The sequence below is a fragment of the Lemur catta genome, chromosome 17, assembly GCF_020740605.2.
Source record: "Lemur catta isolate mLemCat1 chromosome 17, mLemCat1.pri, whole genome shotgun sequence".
Classification (NCBI taxonomy): domain Eukaryota; kingdom Metazoa; phylum Chordata; class Mammalia; order Primates; family Lemuridae; genus Lemur; species Lemur catta.
Window position 1 is genome coordinate 6,330,981 of NC_059144.1, and position 6,000 is coordinate 6,336,980.

The 6,000-nt window shown below is 46.8% G+C and overlaps 1 protein-coding gene across 2 annotated transcripts in view; it reads right to left on the reverse strand.

Moving 5' to 3' along the window:
• Positions 1–5,181, reverse strand: part of ZFYVE28 (zinc finger FYVE-type containing 28) — a 65,132-nt gene extending 59,951 nt beyond the window's left edge. For both annotated transcript variants that reach the window (XM_045528191.1, XM_045528190.1), the window contains exon 1: positions 5,021–5,181. The gene's annotated coding sequence lies outside the window, so the exon portion shown is untranslated. The remainder of the gene's footprint in view (positions 1–5,020) is intronic.
• Positions 5,182–6,000: the final 819 nt, after the last annotated feature.

The following is a 6,000-nucleotide window of genomic DNA, read 5'->3' on the forward strand; positions in this document are numbered from 1 at the left end:
ACAAATAGGTTAAAAATAAAAGGATAAAAACAGTTTTACCATGTTCACACCAATCAAAAGAAAGCCAGAGTGGCTATATGGATATCAAAGTAGCTTTCAGAACAAAGAACACCATCAAGGATAAAGAAAGTCATTTCACAATGATAAAGGGGTCAATTTATTAGGAGCATATAACAATCCTTAACATTTATGAAGCTATTTATAGAACTTCAAACTGCATGAAGTAAGAAAATATAAACAAATCCACATTTACAGTCAGCAATTTTAATGCCCCTCTTTCAATAATTGATAGGACACAGAAAGTAGACAGAAAATCAGCAAGGATAGAGTAAATTTTAACAATGCTATTAACCAACTTGACATAGTTGACACTTAAAGAACACTCTACTCAACAACAGCAGAATGCACATGCTTCTCAATTGCACATAGAACACATACCAAGAAAGACCAAATTCTAGGCCATAAAACAAGCCTCAATAATTTTAAAAATAATTCAAGTCATAAAAAGTGTACGCTCTGACCACAATGAAATTAAATTAGATATCATTAACAGAAATATCTTCAGAAAAACCTCTAAATATTTGGAAACTAAATAACACACTTCTAAATAACTCAAAAGTCAAAGAAGAAATCAAGGAGGAAATTGGAAAAAATTTTGAATGGAATGAAAGTGAAAATACAACTCATCAAAATTTATGGAATGCCACTAAAGCAGCAATTAGGGAGAAATTTAAACACTAAATGTCTACATTAGAAAAGCAGAAAGTTCATTTTTCCCTGACCTCAGCTTCCACCTTAAGAAACTAGAAAGAGAAGAGCAAATGAAACCCAAAAGCAAGCAAAAGAAAGGGAATAATAACAATCAGAACAGGAATTTAATGAAAGAGAAAAGAGAAAATCAGTGAAGCCAAAAACAGTTCCTTTGAGAAGATCAATAAAATTGATAAAATTCTACCAACATAGTTCAGGAAGAAAACAGAGAAGATACAACTTACCAACAATAGGAACAAAAGAAGTGACTTCACTATGAGTCCTACGTATATTGAAAGAATTATAAGGAAATATTAAAAACAACTTATGCCAATAAATTCAACAACTTCGATGAAATTTCTTGAAAGACAGTCTCTCTCAAGAAGAAAAAGATAATCTTAAAAACCCTATGTCTACTCAAGAAATTAAATTTGTAGTTAAAAATCTTCCTATGAAGAAAACTCCAGGTCCAGATAGATTCACAGTGAATTCCCCCAAACATTTAGGAAGAAATAACACCAATTCTACACAAGCTCTTCCAAAAAATTGAAGAGAGGGGCGATGTGGGGCTCACACCTATAATTGTAGCACTTTGGGAAGCTAAGACAAGAGGATCACCAGGAGTTCAAGACAAGCCTGAGCAAAAGTGAAACCTTGTCTCTATAAAAATAGAACAATTGGCCAGGCATGGTGGCACCTGTAGTCCCAGCTACTCAGGAGGCTGAGGCAGGAGGATGGCTTGAGCCCAGGAGTTTGAGGTCGCAGTGAGCTATGATGACGCCACTGCACTCTAGCTCCAGGAACAGAGCAAGACCCTGTATCAAAAAAAAATTTTTTTTTAAGAAAGAATACTTCCCAACTCTTCAATAACATTATTCTGATACCAAAATCAGACAAAGACTATGGACCAATATCCCTCATGAACATTGATCCAAAAATTCTTAACAAAATTTTAGGAAATTAAACTCAACAATACATAAAAAGGGTAATGTATCATGAACAAGTGATTTATCCCAGGATTGCAGAGGTAATTTTTTTTTAACATTCAAAAATCATACAATGTATGCTGAGGTTCCTCCTGGACCACGTGGGGCAGAATCTCTGGGACTGGGGCCTGGCATCTATCTGCTGCTTAGTGAGGACTACAAGCCGCTGATACGGCTTCCGCATTTCTCAGTAGTATAGCCGATCTCTTGTGTATTTTTTTTAAATCTATTTTCATTAACAGCAGGGCCAAATTCTGTCTTTGATCTTTTTGACATATTTGTGATACCCAGCTGGTTCTATCATCCTCTTTCTACCAGGGAACTAAAACAACGTGCCTTCTATCATTCCCTGATACACCAAGAGTTCAAACCACCCTGACCTTTTACTGCAATGGCATCCAGCAAATGACCCCTCGTTTTCATTTATTGCATGTGATTATAGACAAGTCACCTAGTCTGACTGGATTTAGTATTCTAATTCATGAAATAAGAGAGTTGGACCAGATGAGCCCAAAGTTTCTTTCAGTGACAGATAATTGTAACTCTAAGAACAGCTATGGTGAGAAGCATGAATGTATATATTAGCATGGGATTCACACTTTTGGCAGCTTGACACAGCTTACCCTTGGTTTTGTGATGCCATAACTGTCATATACAACACATTGTACCAGATTTCTAGCCAGTGCAACAAGGCAAACACACACACACATGTGCACACGCATCCAGATAGGAAAAGAAGAAGTGAAGATATTTTTATTTGCAAAAAACATGATCATCTATGCAAAAAAATCTAATGGAATCTACAAAAAAATGCTGTCAGAAATAATAAGTAAATTTAGAAAGTATGATATTGTAGAATATATAGTTGGTCTTCTTCCCATTTCCTGGCACACAGCTCCTAAAAACCCTTGGACTCTCTGGAGTGATGAGTGTCTTCTGTATGGTACTGTGATGACTGGTGACTGGTGGCAGCTGGTCTCACGAAAGACTTTCAGCCCTACTCCTCAACCTCTGGGGAGGGGAGAAGGGCTGAAGGTTGGATTGATCACCAAGGGCCAAAGATGTAATCAATTGTGCCTACTTAATGAAGCCTTCGTAAAAACCCAAAGGACTGGGTTCTGAGAGCTTCCAGGTTGGCGAATGCACCTGCCTGCCAGGAGGGTGGTGTACCCCAGCTTCATAAGAAGAGAAGCTCCTGCCCTTGGGACCCTTCCAGATCTTGCCCTGTGTCTCTCTTCTATCTGGCTATTCATCCATATCCTTTATTAAAAAACTGGCAAATAGAAATATCTTCCCTGATTTCTGTGAGCCACTCTAGCCAATTAATCAAACCCCCGGAGGGGGTCATGGGAACCCCAACCTATAGCCAGTTGGTCAGAAACACAGGCCACACCCAGGGCTTGTGAGTGTGTTTGAAGTGGGAGCAGTCTTGTGGGACTGAGCCCTAGAGGGGGTCAAAACTGAGGAGAACTCAAGGACGCCCAGCTGGTGTCTCCTGGAGAATTGCTTGGTGTGTGGGAAAACCCCCACATCTGGTCATACAGTGTTGAGTGACTGTGAGGGGAGAGAGGAGGGAAAGCTGTTTTTATCTGTATTCCTACAGAAAAGTTTCGGGATACAAGATCAATATACAAAAGTCAACTCCTTTTCCATGTATTAGCACCAAACAACTGAAAATTGAAATTTAAAAAGTAATGCCATTTATAACATCATGAAAAGACATGAAATATAGTCATCGCTAGATACACACAGGGGATGGTTCCAGGACCGCCTGCGTATGTCCAAACCTGCCCACGCTTGAGTGCCACAGTCAGCCTGCGGAACCACACGTAGGAAAAGTTGTCCCTCCCTGTATGTGGGTTTTGCATCCCTCGAACTCTGTTAGGTTGGACGAAAACCCATATATAAGTGGACCCTTGCAGTTCAAACCCAGTTCAAGGGTCAACTGGACTAGGGTTAATTCTGGGCACATTGGGTCTGAGAGGCTGAGACGGCCCCAGGGGAGCTGGGAGGAGTGCTGGGGAGCACGCTGGATCTGGGAGGAGGAGAGGCTGAGAAGGTCGCCTGGGGTGGTCAGCACAGACGGTGCTCATGGCCGGGAGCAGTGGGAGGCTGCCACGGGGGCACAGAAGAGGCTGAGGACCAAAACGTATGTGGCTGGGGAAGGAGGACCACAAAGGGCCGGAGCAGAAGTGACCGGTGGGGCGGGAGGCAAGCAGGAGCGAGTCCTGGAGCTGAGTGGACAGAGAGCATCGAGGAAGAAGCAGCCACCCTGAGTCAGATGATGCCAAGTGGTCTGGCAATCTCCACGCCCTCATGGTCCCTTCATAGAGCCGAGCAACAAGGAGAAGAATGTGTATACTTAAGTCACTCCCTTCCGGACCCTTCTCACAGGGCAGTTCTCAGTGTGAGCTCCTAGGCCTGCAGAGGCACCTGTGCCCAAGACGCTTGTCTGAACATCGGGATAGACACGCGGTGGGGAGGCTGCCACTTAACTGCTTAAAAAAGAACCCAAAGCCTGAGATGGCCAGAGAGCCGTCCTGGCCACAGACGGGTTCCTAGCGCTGCTGAGGCCCCACTGGAGCAGGGCCAGGCCGGGCGCCACCAGCTCGGCCACCTTGAGGAGGCCACAGAGGGTGGGGCCCTCGGGACCACAGTGACGCATGGTGGGCTCCCCTGTTGGCTGGGTGCGTGTCACCCCCCCACCTCCCAGGGCAGCAAGGATCCAGCAAGACCTGTGGGCAGAATACACAGAGAACATTCTGGAACTTTGTGAAAAATCCTGATTATCACTTGACAAAATTCTGCACCATGCCACTTGCTGTTGTGGGGGAAATGCCTCATAAATGTTTGGTACGCTGAGAAGAAAACCTTGGCTGAGATATTTTTAGCAGCAGCTTCCAGGGCCATCTCTGAATTATGCAGCAGAAGCTGGCAGCACCATGAGTCAGCAGCAGAGTGCGACCGCCGCGGCGAACCCGACTGGGCATGCAGAGCCCCGGGCAGCCCCAGCCCTTCTCCCTGGCTCAGGCACTGCCTGCCTCCACCCACTTCTGCTCTCCCGCGTGTCCGTGCAATTGGCCACTTCCAGCCTGGCTCTTTACCCCGCGCAGTGCAGCCAGGACAGCCCTCCTCCTGGTCTGGTTTCTCCAGTGTCTGGCCTAGGTCAGCCCTGAGAACGTCCCCACAGGATGTGGCAGGTGACAAAGCCTCCCTCAGTCAGCCGAGGACAGACACTGTCCAAGCCCTCCTGGGCCTCCTGCCCTCCCAACGTCGCAGCTCACCTGGCAGGAGCGGAACTGGCTGACAAGTAGCGTGCACCGCTGGGGGTCCTTGCGCCCGTCCAGGCTGTCCAGCTCCGCGGCCACCTGGTTCAGCTCCTCATCCGCATAGTAGAACCGGGCAAGCAGCTGCGGGTCCGACCTCTGCGGGAGAAAGGGGCTGCGCGTGTGAGTGGGCAGCCAGCCCACTGCCCGAGGGCAGCTGGAGTGGGTGTCAGCGGTGGCCTGTTCTCAGACCTTCCACCCTGAGCAGCAGTGGCTCTCCCAGCAGCTTTTCATGCCAGGACCTGTGGGGACACAGCTAAGGCTTGGCTGAGACCGCCTGCTTGCCCCCCAACCTGGCATCCCAGGTCCCTCTGTGTCCCACCCATGGCTGTGCCCCCCTCGTAGAAGGCTGCCCAAGGCTCTGGGGAAGCCAAACTGTTGGCTCCACCCCAGGGCCGAGGTCCTCAAACCCCTGCTGACAAGAGCCCACAGAAGAGGGCTCAGAAGAGTGGGTCCTAGCCCTTAGGATGGGGACATCAGCTCTAGGGGAAATGGTTTATTCACAAAACTAAACTAAGATGACAAAGACAGCCACTAAAAGAAGCAGCCCAGAGTAACACAATAATATTTTACTCCACTTAAATGAAGAATGATTGACAATTTTCCATTCCCTATTCTCCAGAAACTTCTCAGCCCTCTCAGCCCAGTTTCCAAAATGCCAGGAAATGCCAGTGCTTTGTGGCAGGAAACCTTAAACTCAGAGGCTCCCCTCCTACCAAATACATAGGGTGTTCCGATCCTGGGTCTTGAAGTGAAATCGCCACCCTCAGGCAGAGAATCCAGGCTCCCCACCCCCTCCTTCAGCCCGTGGCCCACTCCCCCAGCCCACTCTGCCCCAGTCCCACCACCTTCTCCGTCCTACACACAGCAAGGACATCGGCCTTGGGGTCTTTGCTTGTTCCCTTGGATCTGAGTTCCAAGGAGTAAGAGAAGCCCAC